The sequence below is a fragment of the Branchiostoma floridae genome, chromosome 1, assembly GCF_000003815.2.
Source record: "Branchiostoma floridae strain S238N-H82 chromosome 1, Bfl_VNyyK, whole genome shotgun sequence".
In the NCBI taxonomy this organism is placed as follows: domain Eukaryota; kingdom Metazoa; phylum Chordata; class Leptocardii; order Amphioxiformes; family Branchiostomatidae; genus Branchiostoma; species Branchiostoma floridae.
This window is the reverse complement of record NC_049979.1, coordinates 5,228,873-5,251,908: the sequence shown is the minus strand read 5'-3', so window position 1 is coordinate 5,251,908 and position 23,036 is coordinate 5,228,873. Positions and strand designations below refer to the sequence as shown.

The following is a 23,036-nucleotide window of genomic DNA, read 5'->3' as shown; positions in this document are numbered from 1 at the left end:
AAATCAATCTCAGCTTTGGCCTGGATGCCTGGCTCAGTATCCTATATCCATAATCACTATGGGATAAATCATGACCAAATGAGCCAGGCCGGGAGAGGCGGCAAGCTGGGTTTTCGGCCCCTTTCCTCTTTTGACAGTAAATGAAACTTCACACACACCCTAAATCCTACCCATACACACATCCTGTCTGCCTGGGGCAAGTTCACCCCAATCTTCCTGTCTGCCATGAACCACTGGATACAGCTGCCTGATCCCCACCTCCATGGAGCCCTGTTTTCTTTTTAACCTACTCCCAAACCCAATCCACTTGGACTCAAGTCCTTGTGTCAATACAAAAACATCCCTCTGGCACAAGGCGAGCCCTGAAGGGTAAACACTGCCACTATGACCATCAACATTTGTGTTGGAACTTTCCTTTCTGTGGTCAACAGCTTTCTGGGAAATTAACTTGGAGGTGGAGTCAGGGAGTTAATCAAACCATCAATCAAACTCTTCATCTTCTTTTCACTCATGCCCCTGTAGAAACAGAAGAGGGTCTGCATGCTCTTTTACGTAAGGCGTAGGCAGCCTATCTTTTTTAAATGTAATTCACAGGGAAAATCATCTTATCTATGTAATTTGTAGTGAGGCGACCAAATTTAGCGTATTTGCCTTCCTTGATTTAGCGTAATACATAGAGGGTTCTTCTGAATTCAGCGTAAATCGTTGTCGGGACCCTCCATGCAGACCCTCACAGAATGGTACCCAGGCTTTTCTTGTAATCATCTACGTGTAAATACAACAACTACAAAGGATAAAAAACCAACATCTCATGCCCTAGTCCTACCTTTCAGAGGTAAGGATCTAATTGACAAGCATATAGCAAAGGAACTGGATAAAACTTTGCTATTCCATCAGCCTGCTAGAACTAGAAGCCCACCCTATGTCACTGTTTACAGCCGCAGACACAGAGCCAAATTTTGGCACCCATAAGAAAACCTTCCATGCTCCCTTCTCTGAGGTCACACATCAACAAAGGAGCTGGGAGTCACAGTCTAAAACTGGTTCCACACATGAACAACAAGGGTACACATCCAAGGTCACACCATTGCTCTCAATTTGGTAACAGTAATACCAAAAGCTAGGGTCTGCCAAAGTCACAGCTCTTTCCTGGTACATCAGGAACTTCATAAAGGACAAAACAAATGAAGTTCTCAGCAACCTCTAGTACTGCAGTTCCAAGGGTCAGTTTCAACTGAAATTGAATACAAAACTGAAATAAACCACCTGCCATGCCTGCTTTACTTTAAGTTCATTACCATTTACAACATTGTAAAAACTCATCATCATCAGTAAAAACTACATACAGATAACTTGACAAATGTTGATCTGTATCGCTTTAACACCTTTAAAATACTTTTCAAGTCCTCAACCTCATAGACATCTATGTTGTAGAAACAGTGGAGCTTACAGCAACTTGAGCCTACTTCCAACTGTCAAAATCATTTCCATACAATGAAATACATGAACATAATGTATCATGCCATAATCACATCATAACATGGCCATTCAGGCTTTTCTGTTCAAGCAAATAAATAAACAACAAAAAACAGACCATAAAATTGTCATTAACTTCCCACTTTCAGCCTCTCTATGATACCCCATATTAGAAATGCGACTGAGTAGTCCTTGGATGAGCATGCAGAACTACAAGCATACCTCAAGTAAGAGAAAGTTGGTTTAAAACAAACTAGAGAGGAAACATTTTCACGAAAATGCAGAATGTTTTCCCTGTAGCCTTTTGTCAAGCTACTCGTACACAAGACTATACCATTAGGCTCGCCCTATAGTACTGAGTAAAATCAACATTTACCAGGTCATTAACATAATTAGACTATACTATTAGGGTTGCCCTTTACTAAGGCTTAAGTATTGTGTACAAGGAAAACTGCACAGATTTACTATACAGATAAAACAAACCTGGGCTCTGTTTACAGGTGGAAGATGAAGAAGAAGAAGAAAAAGGAGAAAACCTTTTCAGAGATTTTCAGAGAGTCTTCAGATACAACTGGTGTTATTGCTTTATATTAGGGTTCAAATGAAGATTAGGTTTTTATTGTCTTAAGGATGTGCCTTCTTCCTAAAAACCAATGTATACTTTGAGCATTTTTTAGTCAGGTGACCCAGGGCAGAATATAGACATGCACAAAAGGTGAATCTTATACCTCCAGAGCAATGTTATTGACCAGCTGTTCCTGACCTAAAATTTTGGTGGTTGAGCAGCTATAGACAACACCCTGAGTAGCTAGATAATGTGCTGGTATGTAAAGATAACCCACAAAAATCTGAACCAAAGGACAGTTGTACAAGCTACCCAGGCTAACCCAGCGGGGTAGATAGTGATGGATGGGCAGCCTTTCTGAATAACAGCCTGTCCCCGGGATGTGGAGTAGAGATGGCTAATACACCCCTGATACACCCATTCCTTTATAACCACCTCCTGAGACTGGATTTTTCTGAAGGGCAGCAAACAAATTCAGGCTGCAGCACGGGAGACCTTTTGACACCGGTCTCAAAGGGTTCTTTTCCATTGAAAAGAGATCTGATTGTTTCATGGGGGTAAATAATGGAGAGAAATGAAAAGATTACTAATTATATGTTTGGAAACGTTGACAAAGGTACAAAGCTGCCAAGTCAGGATTTCTGAGTTAAGCATGCATATGGCTTCATACATTGTTTACTGCTATGAAGTTAAAAATCTGGTCAGACATCTGTCGGTACTGGATTTCACTGTGGGCATAATAAAGAAGGTCACTGCTGAATGGTTAAGTCTCTTGGGTGAAACTTCAAAGACGCATTAAACATTGCTGAATGCTCATTTACACCATCAGAGCCAGAGAGCACCAGTTACCCGGCTGTAACAACTCTACTCTATTCTACTCTACTCTAGACTAGAGTCTAATCACAACTTGCAGAAAGCAATACAACCATTGGTGGGAAGTAACGATCAACACTATCGGACATCATTATGGGTTTTTGCCTATTCCTCATACCTCTGTGTTGTTCAGGTGTGGAAACCTATAAAAGACACTCTAATGTGACAAACCAATTTAGGCTGTATAATCTCAAGAACTAACACGTCGATAACTAATCTCATCTATGGCAGCCTTCAACCACATGTATATATGCAGGGTCTAATCAAGGAGATTTTATCAATGCTGGGAGGTTGACTTTTTTCAATGACTTCCCTTTTCCTGGACATCTGGGTCCACTCATTCTTTTATTTCATTAGTTCACTGACAAAATTGAGATAGAGCTATTTTAAGAGCACTTATATTGCCAGGCTAGTCTCTTGTTGAATTGCTCAACAGGTAGTTGACTTATCACCAATATGTTGATATTTTTTATCAATGACCTTTATCATGAATGTTCTTGAAAAAAACAGCTATTAACAATAAAAAAAGTCACATATTGTTTGTTTTCTTCCAAGTGTGATATGAAGTCAGCAAAAGTGGTCTTCAGTGGGTCATACAGTTTATAGAAAGTTTTACAGTAGAATTATCAAACCACTGTGCAACAGCACAATAAGAATAACCATGCAAAACTCAAAACCTCCTTACATCGGATTGATGTTGTTTTTACCAACTTATAATGGACATAAGAAAAGAAGTGGTGGCCCATGAAAAACGTGAAAGTAATGGTGCCATCTGATAATACTATCCAATACAACAACACAGTTTTCATTACAGCGTAGTTGGTGTTGGGAAGAGTTACTTCATGATTCTACAAGGATACAGACTTGTTTATAAAGAACAAATACAGATAAACTCACCTGCACCCTGTCGGCGCTCGTCTCAGCTGCAATTGCAGGACGTTCAGTCGGCAGTTCTCTGCTGCGGCCGTCCCATACCCTTCAGAACAGGGAAGGGGAGAAATAAAAGAGGGATAATTTTTTCAGATGTCGGCCTGACTGACAGATCCACCTGTGCATCTTGTCACAAGGGCAACTCTTGGCACACATCTGCCCTTGTTCAATGAGCACCCAATAGTACATAAAAGCCAGCAGTATAGCAAGGCACTCATTCTCCAAATTCTTAAAGAATCTTGCCTTGGGCAAAGGGGACAGACCACAATTTTTGGCGAGGACAGAGTAAGTGTTTGCACAGATTTCTTGCGCAATGAGCACAGAAGGCCGTAATAACTGATAAACACTGTTCACACTGCCTTCACGGAGAATTCATCAAACACGGGAAGGTAGTAATCTCGGTTCTGAGGAGACCCGTGATTACCACTTAGAGAGAGAGTGTGCAGCCATGTCATTATGCAAAGGTCAAAATGCCACGGCTTCACAACATGGTATGTGATACCATGCATTATGGAGCATCATTGTGAGATTACCTGCCTGCCGGATTGCTTATTACAATAGACCTTCAAAGCAATCCACACAAATTACACGTCTGTGAACGCGAGTTGGTTCCCATCATTCTGTAAGAGTTTTGTCAGGTTTACGTGCCAAGATAAGCAGTGGAATTATGTATGATATTCTCCGTTCTACCGAGAAGTATGATGATGATCAGGGTTCTCTCCAGCGTTGAATTTCTTTCTGTCCCACTCATTGTTTCGGAGCCAATATCATTCATTTTTGTTGTTAAATCTGTTGTTATAAGCTTATACAAATACATCTCATCAGTTTTTTTGTCATGAAGCTCTAATGTTTTGGATGGATGGGGTGGAATTTTTTTCTGTCCCACCAAGTAAATTTCCGTCCCTGGACAGAAGTACGGGTACTGGAGACAGCCCTGATGATGATGATGATGATAAGAAGAAGGAGGCTGTAATCAAAATTTAAAGAAACATGCCAAAGGTTCTCCAAGTCATAAATATCGAAGACCAAAGACTCTAATATCAAGAAGAATGAATGGGTGATGTTGGCTCGCCCATTCAGGGCCTCAAAACAGTCTGAAGCTGCTTAGATTCAACTGAGCGGCAAACATGCCCTTCCAATTCTGGAGCATCTGTTTGATCCAGATATCATGACCACTCAGCCATTTTTGGTGATCACATTTACCTCGCTACATACAAGTAATCCCCACGTTTCGAAGCAGTGCATACAGTCAAGTCACAAGAGTAAAACACAGGCAAGACAAAGATAGATACAAACAAAAAAGTCCCAATAGGGGAAACATATCAATTACTCTGGAAGTAGCCCTTATGAAAATTTAAAGTATTTCCCGCCCGAGGGTATGGGCGGTGTGTGGAGTAACAAAGGATATCAAGTCCAACAAGTGGAAAGAACCAGATGTGCAGCATCCTTTGTACAATCCACAGCTAGGAGATGACTACAGGGGTCGCATTTCTTACATACATTGTCCTGGCCCTTACCGAGATATTCAGTATTCATGAAGGTAATAAGACCCCATTATGAATGGCTACCCTTCCTTTCTCCCATGCCACTGAAGGTTCCAATGCATCAGGACACCACACAGTATAGAATATCATTTTTATAGTTTTGCAATATGATCCTCTTTTTGTATCATCTCTTTTCTCACTGCTTAGAACTTGGGAGAGATGATTTTTTGTTGAAATCTAACTTTTTGTTACGTCATGTTCCATTGACATTTTTCTCTTGGATTCAATTCTTGTACACTTGAAGCTCATATCTGAATCACATAAGAAAAATGTTTTATGGATAAAAATTCAAAAGAAGCATAACTGAGAGGTAGCTACTATCACAGTTTTCTTTTTAGACCATACATGAATCCTAACCAACCACTAGACTTTACAAATATACAACTATGTATACATAAGATTTACTAATCATTGCTAGTAGAACATTGTTAGTGAAAAATCAAAGGTCATTCTGATGGTCTCATCACAGACTAAAATCAATTGATAACATTTACTTTTATTCTATCTTCAATAATCTTGTCTCAAAAGGATGTACAGGAAATGTTTTACTCATCCAGCATTAATTATTGAGAGACTTGTGAATTATTAAAAGGTCATAATGTGTACCGTATGTCAGAAATTTTATACAGCATAGTACATTATCTAGATCATGAATTGTTAATACCATTTCCTATATCAGATCAGCAATGATTATCATACATATTGAAGCATAAAGGCATAGGTCAATAAATCATGAAAAGCTAGGAAGTTTTTTTTTCCTACATCTTGCATCAAAATGTTGATTGACAAGACCTACAAGTTACGGTTTGAAAAACTTGCAAGTCATTGAAAGCTAGCCCATACAAGGGCCTAACTCAGTAACTGCAAAGAAATGACCATAGTTTGGCATCAAACTTGTTGTAGTTTCTGTACGATGACAAGCAGGTTAATATTTGGTCGCATATCTGTTTGTGGGCTGCACAGTATGTTGCACACTGGGCAAAATTGGCAGTTGGGCACAATTCAAATGTGTAACTTCAAACGGCAGATTCAGACTTGGAGAGGAGGCTGTACAACAAATTGGCAGAATAAAAACCTGTATAATTAAAAGTTCTGTAAACTTGTTTCTACAGCATGAAATCTGACTGATAGGCAACCCTCCCTAAAAGTAAAACCATAAAGAATCTTGGGCATAAGGACATCCTAAAGTTTCATGGACACAGATCCACCGTACAGTTCTAACACTAACAGTTCCACCAGTTTCCAATCCAAGTAGGCACAGTCCTTCTGACAAATCGTAGGTGACAACTGCACAGAAGGCATGATTATGGATCACGTTTCCCTGCCCCCTGATTGGTTACTGGGGAGACAAAGGCTCTTCCAGGTGTCTGTCCTCCACAGCATGCCTGCTCCCTTCACGTCGCCATGTCTGTACTTCTCCATTCTTACACTCTCTCTCACGAGTTTAAAAAATAACGGGGGTTGAAAAATACCCGCAACCGCAGGCAAATTGGCATCCTTTGCAGCATGCAGCAATGCCTCTTAGAGGGAGAGTGGGGGGAAAAATGCATGAGACAGGATGTCAAGAAACGCCTGTGGCAATAGCAAGACTGATCAGTATGGGGTCAGCTCAAAGACTCTCCAAACTGCAGCTGCCCCAATTATCTCAATTACTGCGTTCCTCTCTGCTGACATCACTGAATACAACCTTTGACCCAACCCTTCTCTCCCTATAATCTTCCACATAATTGCAAGATCCAGATTTGCTTTCTCTCTCCACTAACACCAAGCAGATCCCGAAATGTGTTTCAACATGAGATAGGTGCGTGCTGACAATGCCTATACACTAAATCCAAATAGCCCATAGCAAGAACACAGATTGCAGGTCTAGATAAGCCATCAGGGACAGACATACAACAATGCCGAATGGTGAAAGCCTGGCTGTAAGATGGGCGGCTTAACAGTTCAAGGCTGGTTAGATTTGATCTTTCGACGTCAAAATTGGACCTTATTATTCTAATGCCCCTAAATCTCTGTTGCGAGATTTTACCCCATTCCTTGTGTCACAGAAAAGTGTGCGGATCTGACTGCAGGAGGATGAAACTGCGTGACAATCAAGTACCAGACCTTGACACACATTTAAAATCTATGAACTGGAAAGGTCTGGATAACCCTTACAAACTTATCAAGAAGAGCGAGGGTGCTTGGGAACATTACATGCTCATGCCTTCTCTTCAGTCATTTATGACCAATTCTCCACTTACACACTTCCCATAATTAAGTGCGAGAGGGTTCCGGATATGGCTGCTCCGAACTCCGGAACTGACTCCAAGGGCACAGAAAATTGGTTCTAACCAATTCCGAACACAGAAAACATCAAGGAGATGATAGTTTGGTGTGGAACCGATCACAGGACAATGGTTTAATCACTTTCCGACAGGAAAAAAACAAAGGCTGCAGACGAAACGCCAAGGTGTGGCCGTTGAGGTCATCGGAAGAAACCAACTAACAGCCACAGTGGTGCACGTGTTAGGTAGTTACTTCTGACCACAAACTTGTAAGATTCTCGGCCCAAATGATAACTGTACTATATTCGCCAGACAACTTATTAGTTTATATGCTTTTCCGCCCTCGTACTGAAGGTTTTAGCTGGTTCCACCCTGGTTTCGCACCCTGAGCAACTGTGGTAGCATCCAAGTAACATCCATATCCGGAACCCTCTCGCACTTAATTATGGGAAGTGTGTAAGTGGAGAATAGAAATGTTTGATTTTGTCCTATTCTTCCTAAAGTGAGGCTCTGCATGCTCTTTTTTTTTTTTACGTAAGGCATAGGCAGCCTATTTTTATTTCCCGTAAATCGTAGGGAAAACTTTGTTATCTACGTAATTCGCAGCGAGGCGACCAAAATTAGCGTAATTGACTGCCTTGATTTAGCGTAATACGTAGGGGGTTCTTCTGAATTCAACGTAAATCGTTGTTGGGACCCCCCATGCAGACCCTCTAAAGTGGTCAGCCTTATCACCCTGCTGATGTCACTTCCTGTGGGCTGATTTAAAAAATTGCCAAAGGTCAAAAGGTTAAAGGTAATCCTCAGTTCCTTCAGCCTCTGGCCTGACAGAGGGTTTTCAGTGATTAGCTTCTTGACCTAGAGGCATATCAAATAATAGCTCATCACAGAAGGTCTCATTGATGAGTTTTTCTTCTTCCCATAGACTTCTAAGTTATAATACATGTTTTACATTGACACGTTCATAATGAACCTTACTTGAAATATATTGATGTTATTCATTCTTTGTTTAGCACATTTACTCTTCGTCATGTAAAAAAAATCCCAACAACCTCTATACATAGAGTCTTTTTCTTTATGACGATTACAAAATACAGTTAGTCAAGCACCTCAACAGGCACTTTTTAGCTGCCACCAGTCAACCGAACAACTCAGGACTGTGTACCTCCGACCTAGCATGCGGCTGCCAAACTTTACCTGCTAATTTCTTCAGTTACAAACAAACTTTCACCAATCTAACTTTTGAGATCAGTTCAGCTGGTTGAAAGGGAAATTCTCTCCGCTAAAAACACGCGTCCATGCCGCCGTTTAGTTTCTGGCTCGGATCTCTCTTTTAGACTACACACTCGGAGTAATACATCAATGAGACCAGAATATACATATCAGCTGCTGCTGGATGAAGTTAACATATGATAAAACTTCCATCAAATGTGATTCGTGAGACTTGCATGTGTGCATTTCAACACAACATTCACAGAATGTTCTACTGGTCTTAAAGGGGCATTCCACTCCACACGGGAGTGTTATTTTCCGATAGATATCAATTTTAGGAAGTAATAAATGCATAATGATTAACATTATACGATCATGTACTCAGTTGCTCCACGTGCCTCAAAAGCATCCAGTCTTCTACTAAACTCCCCAACTACCCTCTAATTGAATTAATCCTATGGCTGAATACAATACAAAACTTTTAGGTACGGTTACAAAACTAATTTTAGGTTCGCTAAGAAATCTCGTCTTGTTCTTGTATTCTTTGCTATCTTATGAGCAATTTGCCTTCTCGGTGTGCTTAGAGAACCTCATTTATTGCAAAAATATGTACGATAAACAAAGTGTCTATGCGTATAGGGAATGTATGGGTAGGGTCTGCATGGGTTTAGTGAGTGTCATATTGTTTTACAAAACACACATCACACAATTCAACCCAAGGTGAATTCCACAAAATTCGGCTGATTATGTATTCATTGACACATTATCTATTGCACAACAAGACTCCCTTCTGGAGTGGAATGCCCCTTTAAGTCTGGGGAATAGTTATCTATCTGACAATACTCGCAGGATATTGCTAGTTTCACATTCTTTCGATGAAAGATGAAATAATATTTGTCAATCATTCTGAAGATAAAGTCAAAGACTTTTTTCACTGTTGTGTTGTTCTTTGCCAGTCCTGATGATGCTCTCCCTGAGCATAATAATAATGGTATTGCACCACCTTGTCTATATAAGTACAGGGTTGGACAGGTCCACTAGCCCTATTGTCCAGGGCAAGTGAAAGTGCTGTTCGGGCAAGTATATGACCTATCTAGATTTAACTGTCTGCAGAGAGCCCTATGATGCCAACTGTAGTTTAAACCCGTTAGTTCGTTCCCAAACTGGCAGACACTGTGGACTAAACTTTTAGAAGTTAGAGACCCAAACCGGATGGAGGACAGGTGCCTCTCTGAAGTCTGTATCATCATCAACATACATAGAAAAGAACAAAGACTCTTTATTGGTTTATTTGTTACTATTTTGTTTCTGTGGGTGTCTAAAATCAATACTGTTTGGAGATACAACAGAACATGGCCCTTTAACCGCAGATGACCCATAGCCTGGGTACCATCCGGGTAGTCGTTCGCTCCTATGTTCGCTTCTGCTATCCGTCTGGGGAACTGCACATTCAAACCGTTTGGTGCTAACGTCAGTTAATTTAGGACTGGGTTCTAAAGCACTCGTTCGATGACAACAGGCCTCCCGCAAGTGGACCAAGGAATTTTGGATGTTGGAACGAATGTTCGAATGAGCGCTTGAACCCATTCCTTAATTCGCTCATGTGTAGGGACCAATCAGCACCCTCATCCAAAATTTGGACGATTCTAGACATTAACATGGCCAAGAATCCCAGATGGAACAGCAGAGAAGCAACTGTATATAGTGTATAATTAACAACGGAGCGAACTACTTTCCTAACTTTAACAGTCAACACATACGTACACACAACAGAATACATTTTGACTGATCAAGGCTGTCAGATGACTTCGGAACCCTCTGATACTCTCATTTGTATTACCCAGTGGTGTATAGATTGGATTTAACTATTCTTCATTTCACGTCGATGTAGATTAGTCATCAAGGTAATAAGATCCACCAAAAAGTAGTTACTCAAACAACTGGATATGGTTTTTCCAAACCTATCCAGTTGTTTGAGTAACTAGGTTTAGGCGTATTCTTCATTTCCTTCACAAATGCAATTACAAATGTGTTTTCACACCACATCATCTACAACCTACTAGCTAGAGAATAATTGACAGTTTATTACAATTACATTAAACACCTTACTTACAAAGCCTAACTTTTATCTGGACCACTGCCCTACCTTGTTGTCAGGTCCTCTTACGTAGATGTTGCCTGTCCTTCCCGTCTAATTCAGTACAGGGCCTTCAAACAGTCCCATTCCTGTAATTGTAAACAAAATACATTGGTTAATGGTTTAGTCTTCTCAGTGTCAATTCACACTGTCATTCAGACCAAAAACAAAAATCACAATGTTCTCACCACAAAAGACTGCCCTGACAACATGATGAGGGAATTATGTGATTACAACAGTTACTATTTGTTGTTACCTGCGTGAAATGCAACACTCCTGACAATGGAAGGGGCATAAATGCTTTTCTGATACTGCAGTAAAACGTATGCCCTCAAACCTACTGCATAAATCAGAATCTTTGCAAATTAAAACAGAGACGTAATCAGGCATGTACCCATTGGGGGAACATTATCTACTGAGAAATGAATAGTTCCTAGTTTGATATCGTATTGAATATTTCACAGTTATATGCATGAATTATATGCAATGTGTTTCTATGATGTAACTGTACAATGGTAATACTATCAGTAAAGGCTACCTTCTGTAAGATATACAATTGGATGAATGAAACAGAATCTGTCATGTGACAGAATTGTTTTTAATTACAGTACCTGCATATGAGAACAAATTCATTGAAAGTTGAGTCACTCGGAGTAATAGAGCTTTTTAGAGGTTAAAGGTAGTGGCCTGAACTTAAGCCAGTATAACTCCAGGTCATTGGCTATGCCAGAAAAAAAAGAGGGAACGCAAAACGTCAGAATCTCCTTTGTTTAAAATTTGAGACCTGAAGCAAATGTCTAACACTGGACATAATTGATGATTTAAGCTGGACCACCCAAGTCTATTTTCCCAGCATCTTAAGTTTCCAGCAGAAGACATGTTGATGTTGGCTACTTGCAACATTGGTTTCAGTTGCTTCTATTGAGCATCTTTAGTGGACTTTGTCCACATATATAACTAAACACGTAGACAACTGATACAGGGTTTACATATGCAAAGGGTTCTCCTCTTTCCAATATAAAAAAATATATATATCACAGGCATGGCCTAATATGCCATTCCAAAATATTGGACCCATTTTTTTCAAGAAAGAATGTTATAGATAAATTGCACAACAGCTTCAGATTTGAAATTGTAGCAAAGAAAAAAATATGCATTTATCATATGCAAATTAGCTTCATGCTTCACCAAACACCTTAAATCTAATGTGAAAAAGTGTCATGGTTGCCCTAGTTTCAAATTTTCTGCTTTGGTGATTCATAATTAGTCCTGTGTCAAATTTCTCCCAGCCACACATTTCAACTGTAAGAATCATTATAAAGTGCTGATCAAACAGAATCTACAAGATATGCTTACAATATAACGCTAGTTCACCTTTATCCGTAGGGTAACCTTTATCCGTTCTTTTTAAGAACAATGTATTCAGGATATCAAGTCGACAGATGATGGTTTCAATCTGCTGTATTTTGAAAATAGTACAATTTGAAACTAGAACAATTTGAAACTACCATCCATCGACTTGATATCCCTGAATAAGTTTAGCAACACAGCGGATATAGGTTACCCCGCGGATAAAAGTGAACTAGCGTTACACTGTCAGTTGAAAGAAATTCCTTTGGACAGTGCATTTAATGAAAATCAATGATCTGGATTCTGGTGGTAGGGAAGCATTAGCTGTGACATTTAAAATCGTGTACAGGATTGACTACAGACAAGAAAACAGGTAGTAACCTCATAAAATTTCACATGCATCATGTTCAACATTCAGCAAACAATCAGAGGGCACAATACTATGTCAATATCTGACAGTAGAACATACAGGCCCCGAAATACTTTTTTCAGCCAGGTTGTCCAAGTGGCAATCTGAGTCAAAAGCCAGGTTGCGCCATTAACATTTCAGGTTGCCCCACTTTCAAATTGTTACTTTCTTCAAATCAGTTACTTATCCATTATCTTTTCTTCCAGTTATATTTAACTATGTAATATGTTTTATGTTATCAAAAAATAAATACAAAAGCTTATGCATGTTAATTGATGTAGGTGGGGAAAAAGCAGTGTTCCAACGGCAAAATTTCAGGTTGCTCAGTGTGCAACCTGGGTTTAAAATCAAGTTGCTCAAAGCAAAAGGCGGTTGCATTTTCAAGTGGGCAAGTGGGTATTTCGAGCCCTGGACGTAACACATAATCTAGCATCAATAATTCAATTCCTATTGGCTATCTGATAACCAATGGCAATGTACATACATGTACATATTATAAAGTTGCAGTCATCCTGTCTTCCTTATCCTTTTATATAAAGAACTCTACTCTATTCTACTCATAATGTTGTTCCAAAAACGAAGAGGCTAGGGCACTTCCTTTTCCATTGTTTTTCTTCTCTGTGAACAAAGAAACCCCCCATTTTTCCAAATTATTTACTCTGTTTGGATGACTGGTCCAGTACAAGGACACTTCTGGTTGCTGAAAACACAACATTTCCTATGGCAGCTCAGGAATCCTGTATGCTACTAGGAACCAAAACTGTAATTACAAGAGTTTTTTTAGAATTTTCACTTTTTTTTTGTCCACAACATGATATTCTAACCCTGGTTAACACCCATACCTCGATGGAACGGTCTTCCTTTGATACATGTATTTCTGAAAGTGTGTCTATCTTCTCACAAAAGATTTCGAAGTTACCTGTGCTATAATGCCTTGCCCCCTCACCTGTCCCGTTCCATTCCAGTCAGCAAGAATGTATACTCTGATAGTGTTTACTTCAGACCATACCAATGTATGCTCAACTTTGATTGGTCAGGAGGAGGACAGATATTCTAACTCTAAGGTGGCCCTTCTATCTAGCTGAAGTAGTTCAAAACATTAGCAATGTAGGACCTCTTCGTGACCTCTAAGATACTCAAGGAAAAATTACATTTTGATTTTGGGGCAAACCCCGAGTCATCAATAAACTGGTATCTAGCTGACTACATTAGCACAGCTCGACTTATTCTAGTGATACCCAGGCAAAGTTTCTCTCTCGTTTAGGGATATTTGATGCATAACAAAATAGCAAGCAAGATGGTGGCAGTTTCTTTGGCTGTTTTATTGACAACTATCGAGGTATTTGCATTGGATGCAATCCTCACCAACTGGATCGTTATTACCTCCATGAAAAAATGGAGGTATAGTTTTTGGTGTGTCTGTGTGTGTGTGTGTCTGTGTGTGTGTCTGTCTGTGTGTCCGCATATTTGTGGTCAGCATAACTCATGAAGGGTTAAGTGGATTGGTTTCATACTTGGTGTGTTGGTAGTGTGTGATGAAAGCTGGAAATGATTTGATTTTGGGCCCCCTAGCGGCTCTCCTTGGTACTGCAGCGCAACTTCCGGTTTTGCTATCTCGGTGTTTTGAACATGCTATGGTCACGATTTTTGAGTATTAGATAGCTCTTGTGCTCAGAAATAAATGGCATAAGTTTGGGCCCCCTAGCGTCTAGTTTTAGGATAGCAGGGGCATTTTTGTCAAAAACTTGTGAAGAGGATAACTCAAGAAGGGAACAACGGATTTTCATCATTTTTAGTATGTAGGTACCTTAGATAATGTTTTACAAGATAAGATACTAATTATGCAAAATAGGCGTACATTTGCATAATTAATGAGAATAATCTATCATAGCAGTTTTTTCAATGTATCTCTTGTTCAAGACATACTATGGTCTTGACATTTAGGTGGTAGATAGCTTTTAGCGCCATAAACAAGTGGGGCAAGTTTCAGCCCCCTAACATTTAATTGTGGAACTGCAGGGGTGTTTTTGTCAAGACACTCCAAAGATAATAACTGCAGAAAGGAACGACGGATTGCCTGCATTTTAGGCATGCAGGTAGCTTAGGCAAAGATGTTCATAATGATATACATGTTATGCAAATGAAGACTTAATTTGCATAATTAATGAGGAAATTGTATAGTTCCATCGTTTTCAATGACTGGACTTCAATACATGTAACACATGTTAATTATGATAGGTAGAATATAAGCAGATACCAAATATGGTCATGAGGAACTTATTTGCATAATGTATGCAAAAATTGCAAAACCACTTGATTATGATTAATAATGGGAATTTTATAATTGTGACATGTGTACGTAATTCAATGATTAACAACACCATGCATAAATTATGTTAATGTGTTAGTCAATTGCATGGAATTTACGAAAGCTCTAAATTTTCATGGAGGTATGAGGTCGCCGAACTCTAGTTTTTTTTGTGCTGCTGTTTTTTCTACAAACAATATCATCATTGAATATTCTGGCTTGAGCTCTACAAACTTTATTATAAGCCCAATAGTTAAATATCAAAGCACTTGTTTTGTTTACTTTAATCAGACATAGAGTTATATTTATACCAAAGATTGACCAGTTCTTACATTGTACAAGGATCTTTATGTATCAATCATGCTTTCTGCTACATTTGATGAATAATAGCTTTGCAACAAGATAGCCAAGTGGACAAAATAAAAGCAGCTGCCTTTATGTTACTGTACATTGCACAATGGGGACCTTCATCACACTGGTGGGATCAGCCTGACCGGTGGAAGTGGTGCTGGCTTTACTGGGACAAATCTCTCAAAAATTTCAATAAAATGTCATTTACAGTTTGCTGGAATTCAGAATGGGGCCATTTCTACTTTTTTTAGGGTGATTCTGTAGTGTTAACAGACTGAACCTTTCTTGCCCCTTCTTAATGAATAAGGTTTGTTTAATGTCATGATTTTACACAGCTCTTATAAGTTATATGTCAAATGCTCATACATGATATAGAAGAACTATCTTAGTCTTACATCTCTGTGTATCTGCATTTTTAAGGATTTTAAGGGCAGACACAATCAATGTGATTTTCTCATGCACGGGTTAGAAATCAAGGAAAAATACTACATTTCCTTAGAGAGTCCTATGCCATGACATGAAAATGGCCCAGCTGATAGTCGGTATAAGTACGCATTTAATTACTAGAAAGCCTAGACAAGGCTACAGACTAGTGAGACAACCTTTTGCCTTATTATAACTTTCCTTTCATGGTTTCATGGAGTAATTACAAACCACATGAAAAGCAGCGTAACTACCAAACTGCTATACGAGGACACCATAATAAATAGATCTGTTCTACTGAAGTCAAAACCATCACCTTCCGCACATCTGCCCCTATATTTCACTGTCTGGCACTTTAACAGATAACAGGACTTTGCACATTATGATTACACCGTGTGTCATTGGGAGGCTGAAATGATAGGATTGCTTGCACCATCGCACATACCCCAGGTGATAGGAAAGCTATAATCTCAACTGACATCTCTTCCTGTTGGCCTGCTCGGAAGGCTAGTCAACATTCCATGTTGCTATGCCCCAAGGCACCACACAGGGTACCAGCCTGCTTCAATCTGACTTGTGCCTTATATGGGGATGTCTGCAGACACCTAGGCAAGAATGGCTTGGGTTATGCAATTTTGTGGCGGAGATCGGTGATATCCCAGTATTGTTCTGAACAGCATCGTTGAACACGACTCACAGAGATACAAGTATGATCCTCCCATCCTACCACACCTTAACTCTTTCTTACCACCTGGTTGTGTTGCCTTTTCCTTTGTCCCCCTTATCCTAAGGGATTTCTCTATCCTATCACCCAGAGAAGCTATGCAAGAAATTGGAGGCCATTGTTGGTTACCACCTAATTTAACTGAAGTATTTCAAAAATCATAATTATTGGTTAGAGAAGATGACTGGGTCTGCTTTCCTTCTAAAGGATCCATGGTTCCCCACTGAGATTTAAGAAATACCCTACTAATGCCCCGGGCACAGTTGGGCTATGATAAGGAAACTTTCCACCACAGGAATAGCAGGCAGCCACTAAACTCTAATAGGTCCTCCCGCAATCCATCCTGTTGTTTGTCCTGGGAATCACTATCAGCCATGTTGGCAAAGCAGTGAACATTGAATTTTAACTTGCGGTAGTTGCCGCCATGCTGTTGTCAAGTTGATGCATTTGATCGTGATTTCGACAAATGAAACTTCGATATAGCAACTCTATACAGTGATAGAAAGATGAATTCCCTATTTTAGAAAATTCATTTACTATTCAAATGGCTTCGTAATAAGAAAAGAATACATCATAAATACAACTGATTTTCAATGTTTTTCAACACAATTTACAATACTGATCCACAGTCCTGATTGTCTAAAACAATGAGCATCTTCATTCTAATTTAGAGTCTTTAATATTGTATACTTTTGTATACCCAGAAGCCTGATAATTTGTGCAAGCTAGGCATACATACAGATATGCAAAACATGTCGCATTCCTCTAGCCTTTATCATGCCAAGTTAATTTGGGGGTTCATATCCCCTGCTGCTAGGTTCCTGCTCTGCACTGCATTTTGGGCATACATCACAATATTCCATACATCACAATGAAAAACCTTTCCAGCCAGATATTCCAAGCAGAGAAAACAAAGAGCGCATTTGATCTTAGGAATGGCCAACTTTATCTAATGTTTACGCTTGAATGTCATTGGTCACAACTGTTGCTATGGTAACAAATATTGCAGGTTAAAGGTTAAGTACCCATCAGCCCCCTCCCCAGTATCATCCCATGATGGTAATGAATTTGAACAAGAGCTATCGAACAACCCAAAACCGTGAACATAACTTGTTCAGAACATGAGATATCAAAACCACTGCAGTGCCAAGGGGAGCTGCTAGGGGGTCTAAAATCCAACCATTTCCAGCTTTTGTCCGATTTTTAAAAATCAGGCTGGGTGCTGGTATCCAAGCTATGACTCTACAGACCCATGTATGTATTATTGTTGTTCTCCAGGAACCTGTTGTACAAGCAGTTGCAGTGAACACCTGCACAGATTAAGGACTTAATCCTGTGTTTATGCTGCGGTGAATCACTTAATCAGCACAATATTTCCTTGAAAACATAAAAAGGACATTTGGTAATTCTCTCAGTTTCACTTATTACTTGTGACAGATGAAAGAGAAATTGAATGGGAAGTGCATACTGTTTGCCTATAATGCTATTAATGTAATAAACTGAAATGACTAAGGCTAAGTTGCTTGCCTCTTGTTTGTGTCAACACAGATAAATACCTAGTCACTGAGTCAGCCAACTGTTTCATAGCTGGCCTTGGGTGCAGGATCTAACAGTCATTGAGTCCAGCTTCTGACATGTATGTTGTTGTGTTTTACCCATTTTACGGCTTTGTTTCCTCCATTTCATGATTTGTATACACTCGTACGAGGACAAGAATATCTCACAACTACTGAAAGTGAAGGAAAGACTGCAGATTGGTTTTCAGCTAGGAAGGTTTGCCTAGGGCAGCAGTATCACATTCCTAGTTATAATGCCCCGCACCCATGTGTGCTGGGCAGGACATTTTGTTGTCGGGACCCTGTGTGTCTGATCATCCATGCGTATTCTCCCTCCTGAATACAATACCTTAACAACAATACATGCTCATACTTATTATAGAGTACCCTTTGGCAATGTAATTACGACATGCATACACCGGTATCTTTCTCATAACACATTTCTGTACTGAAAAATTGTCACTTTCGTTCTTCATATTTATAGTAAATTATACAGGCTTCCATGCTTCAGGTCAGATGCTACAGATTTTTACTTTTAGTTTTACAGAAAGTAACCAAATGTCAAATTTCAAAATTTTACAACAACAAAAAAACAACAACACAATCCAACAGACCCAACATCTGTCCCTGCTTATCAAATACCTATGTTCACATTTCATATGTCGCATTTCATTGCGAACAAAAATGGTGATCTTTGGTTGGTTTGATTTAATTCAATCATCAATGCTTGCATGGAGGTGTTCGGGACTACGGCCTGGTTGAACACTGATTATTTCTCTTGTAGTAATTTTGACTAATCAACTCCTACGACCCAGAAGAAATCTGTTTAACATTCTTCACACGCTATACACAAAGAGTCTACCTATACCCTCTTTAAACTCTTCCCCTTGACTTCTGCTGTAACCAAGACAAACTTTGGTGTATACAAGGGCATGTTCCTAAGTAGAAAGAAGCTTAGTCTTGAAAAAAAATTGAAGAATAAACATTTTGCTTATGCTTCTCTTGACAATTCATCTCCTTGCTTTCATATACACCTCTCCCTCAAAAAGCCTAAAGTTTAGTGTGGAAGACTTAATCACTTTACAATGTGTTTAATTGACTACCACTCAGTAAATGAAGCACTGTTTTGACTGGTAGGAACTTGCAACTTGCTGTCCCATCAACATCACTGAGTAAACACAGAGTTCAATAGCTATCCTTTATACACCACAAGGCCAATTGGCTTTTACAAGGCTAGTTGTTAAAGTGGGTAAATCAAAAGACAGTGCAGTGGCGGTGTCATTACTGACTTTGTTTACCTTGCACTTAAAAAGAGGCCTATCAGTTTGTGGGCCCTCCCTCCCTCTCTCCTCCCACCACCATGTGTATCATCATCAGAAACAGGCATCCAGCAAAACAACAACAAACTGCGACACTGCAGTTCTCTTCTTCAAGCTCTGCTACTAGTAGCCTAGATACCAGACCCCTGCCCGATCTCAAATATATATATAGATGAACCACAGTTTTGTGCTTATAAATATAATACAAATGTATAAAGATATCTATAGATATTTTTGAGATCGGGCTGGGGTCTGTTATCCAGGCTATGCTAGTACTAGTACTGGTAAGATATAATCACAGCAAAGAGACATAACACGAAATATGTGATTAACATTTCACAAAAATGCCCATCCATTTTTGCCTGAAAAACACTCACTGTACACACAAACACAATATTCATGCATAACGTTCACTATTCGCTACACTGAACCACCCCAAAACACAGCTGTTTTTATCAAATCATGCTTACAATACACCAGTAACTTAGTATTCTAGAAGTATTCTAGCTACTCAATAAAGAAAGATTATATTTATAATGATACAAGCTTACAATTCGTGCTTACATTTTGGATGGTAAAGTTTTTTGGGGTTATTCATAGTCATCCTCCAAGATCTAAGTATCTGAAGTGTTATCCCTCACAACTGTAGGCTGACAGGAAGACAGCCAGTCAGAAACTGTAAGCGGACCAAACCCTACTTTTCAAAAAGTATGGATCAACGTTAAGGCACATATCAACAAGAAACAAAAGCCACCTCATACGTTATCAGGAAGCCGGATCGGAATAAAACCACTTGAAGAGGATATTTGAATGTTTATTTTGTGTGTTGTGCTAGACTGTCATCATAAGGTTAAGAATGGCTGACACCAGGATTATGTTGCTACTCTCCTCAGTAGTGTAGCGTGCGCTATCTGTTGGGCATCAGTTACCTCATCTTTGAAGGTGGTGAGATCTAAGGAAAGCAAAAACCACAGGATACTAAATATAGGACATTTACAGGGTAGGGCTTTGGTGTCCACTATGAGATATATACCATTGATCGTGATCAGGTGTTGTGTCAACAGACAGTAAAAGAGGTGAATAAGTCTAAGAAATGTATTGTTATCTGGTATGGAAGGCTGCTCGTCAGGCATGTACAAAAGATCTCTGTATCTCACACATCTTTCCCCTTGGCGGGACGGACAGGAAAGAGTGTTCTTAACCAAACTCTGGCGCTTGTTACCGCTGGTTCTGTAGTCTACCATGTCCATCTGCAACTCCTTACTCACTACCACATCAAAGGTTCAGATTAGCTTCTAAAGGAGTACCGGTAGCTTTTCACCTTTGAAAGGAAAATGCCTACAGCTCAACTGACTGTTTCCTCCTACCCTGGCCGTGTTATTTTCCTGGGACTTGTTGCACCAGTCCCTCATTCCTCATGACCACTGACTGTTAACTGGAAGGAAGCAGTTGTCCCTGGGGCTGATATCCAACTCAGTACATACCGTTAATGTAAACCATACCCCACAATTGCCCATATCTCATTAGTTGTCGCAGCCATGTCTATGGGCCATGCAGTTGATGAGAAAGATGCCACTAGCACTGCAGACATGACATTGTGAAGAAAAGCAGAAGTATACTTCTTGAATTTACATGATAAGGATATGCATAAATGATGACAGAATCAATTGCGAATTGTACATTAGATGATAACAACAATCTCAGTATCCACATGCAATGCCTGTGTAATTTGTACTCAACTCTCAGAATTTTGTTCGGAAAAACATGTTGCATACTACAAATTTCTTCCTTCATTCGAATGTTGCAAACTAATTTGGTCGGCTGTACAGTGTTAATAAATCATCAGACAGGGCATTGGAAATAGTAGCACTTGGCAAGAAGTTTCTTCTTTATCCATCATCATCATCATCGGACGGCTGCAGTTTTATCCTCCTGCATATAACATACACCGTTGCCTTCTGTATACAGAAATTAGGGTGTTTTGGAATCTAAAATGGAGGTCTGTCTGCTTTATCCTAAGATTTCCTTGGAGGCCAGGCGCTGCAAGTGATATGGACTAAACAAATGGACAACTGTACTTCTTTATAAATTGCTGAAAACTTGAATTGAATGTTACAGTTGGTTTAAGTGAAACAGAAGACTTGAAAAGAACCACCCAAGGTCTTGAAAAGAACCACCCAATGAAAAAATAGAAATGACTGATCCAGATAAAAACTCCATGTATCAAAGTCAAACAATGTAAAACAATATTGATACATGTTACACTACACATCTAGTCATTGTTTCTGGTTCAAAGGTAACCTGTAAAGGTGATGCAGTGAAACTTGAGATCCAGTGCCATTATCTGAATACAATTGACCCTCTTCTGTAAATACAAGCTGGCTGAGCTGTGTTACATTCAGGACGATGCAAATGTTATGCACATTCATTGTTCTGAACAACTGGGTTAGAAACGTGCTGATAGGATTTTTGCCAGTTGAAAGAAGCTTTCATAAAACAGACCTCTTGTTGGAACATAATCAGTCAAAACATCTACCCCCTTCCAAATGTAGCCCCAAGGTAACACAACATCTATCAAAAACTGGCAATCAATCAATAAGCTTGTTAGGTAGCATCAATTTGGCTAACTTCCTTCAACAGAGTAGACTGACCCTTAACCTAACTCACAGACCACTTTTGGAAGGATACACTGTCAACAACTTCACCAAAACAGAAGGTTATTGAGAATATTTACCCTATCAAACTTGCAGATCAGACCAGACCTGTCTCCAGCTTTAATTTTTTGATGATTTTTGTTGTTACATCTTTCATTTTACCTTATGAAAATACATACTCATCAATTTCATGTAATTGTAATGTAGTTTTGTACATCCCAACAAGCTAATTTCTGTCTCAGGAAGAACGGTAGCCTGGGGTTTGGTAACCAGTCTAGAAGAATGGATGCATGGTCCTGAAGATCGCCCTGGTCCTGAACACCAAATGTCAGACATTTACACAAGAAGCTGCTACATAATCAACATTCTGAACAACTACATGCCAAATATCTTGACACTGTAATACCCACAGTGCTAAGAACACTTCCCTTGTATGTATTTATGCAGTAGTAGTGGTACCACTAGAAACCATGCCTGTAGGTAATTAAAACCACAAAGTAACCCAATTCATTAGCCCCTATATCATCTATTTTCATTAGAACTCCTGTTCTGTTGAATCGTCATACACAAATTCTGGGACAGCCTGTGTATATCCTCTTACCATTTGTTGTTCAGAATTGGACCCGCAATGTAAACAGATTAGCTTGGAGGTGAGTGGCTTCTTCTACAGTCAGTGGCAAAGTAACGGGTCTAGCTCTGACCTGTGCTGATGCTTCTGTTTTAAAACACTTCTTTCTGTTGAAAAAAATCTGCATGTTTGCCTTTAAAAGCACTTACTCTGGTGAAATATTGACAGTTCACTTTTACAACCATGTTATCGGCCCAGTGGGGAAACTGTGATAATGTCTGGCTTAGGGCAACATATAGACCTGGATCAGGAAGGGATTTGGCATTTGATATTCCTATGGCCCAACGTCTGCTGAGTGACGCTGTCTGAC

The 23,036-nt window shown here is 39.5% G+C and overlaps 1 protein-coding gene across 2 annotated transcripts in view; it reads right to left on the bottom strand.

The window, feature by feature from the left end:
• Positions 1-23,036, bottom strand: part of LOC118413926 (brother of CDO-like) — a 45,520-nt gene that overhangs the window by 21,110 nt on the left and 1,374 nt on the right. For both annotated transcript variants that reach the window (XM_035817605.1, XM_035817588.1), the window contains exons 2-3: positions 11,014-11,093; positions 3,812-3,890 (exon numbers count right to left, since the gene is read on the bottom strand). The gene's annotated coding sequence lies outside the window, so the exon portion shown is untranslated. The remainder of the gene's footprint in view (positions 1-3,811; positions 3,891-11,013; positions 11,094-23,036) is intronic.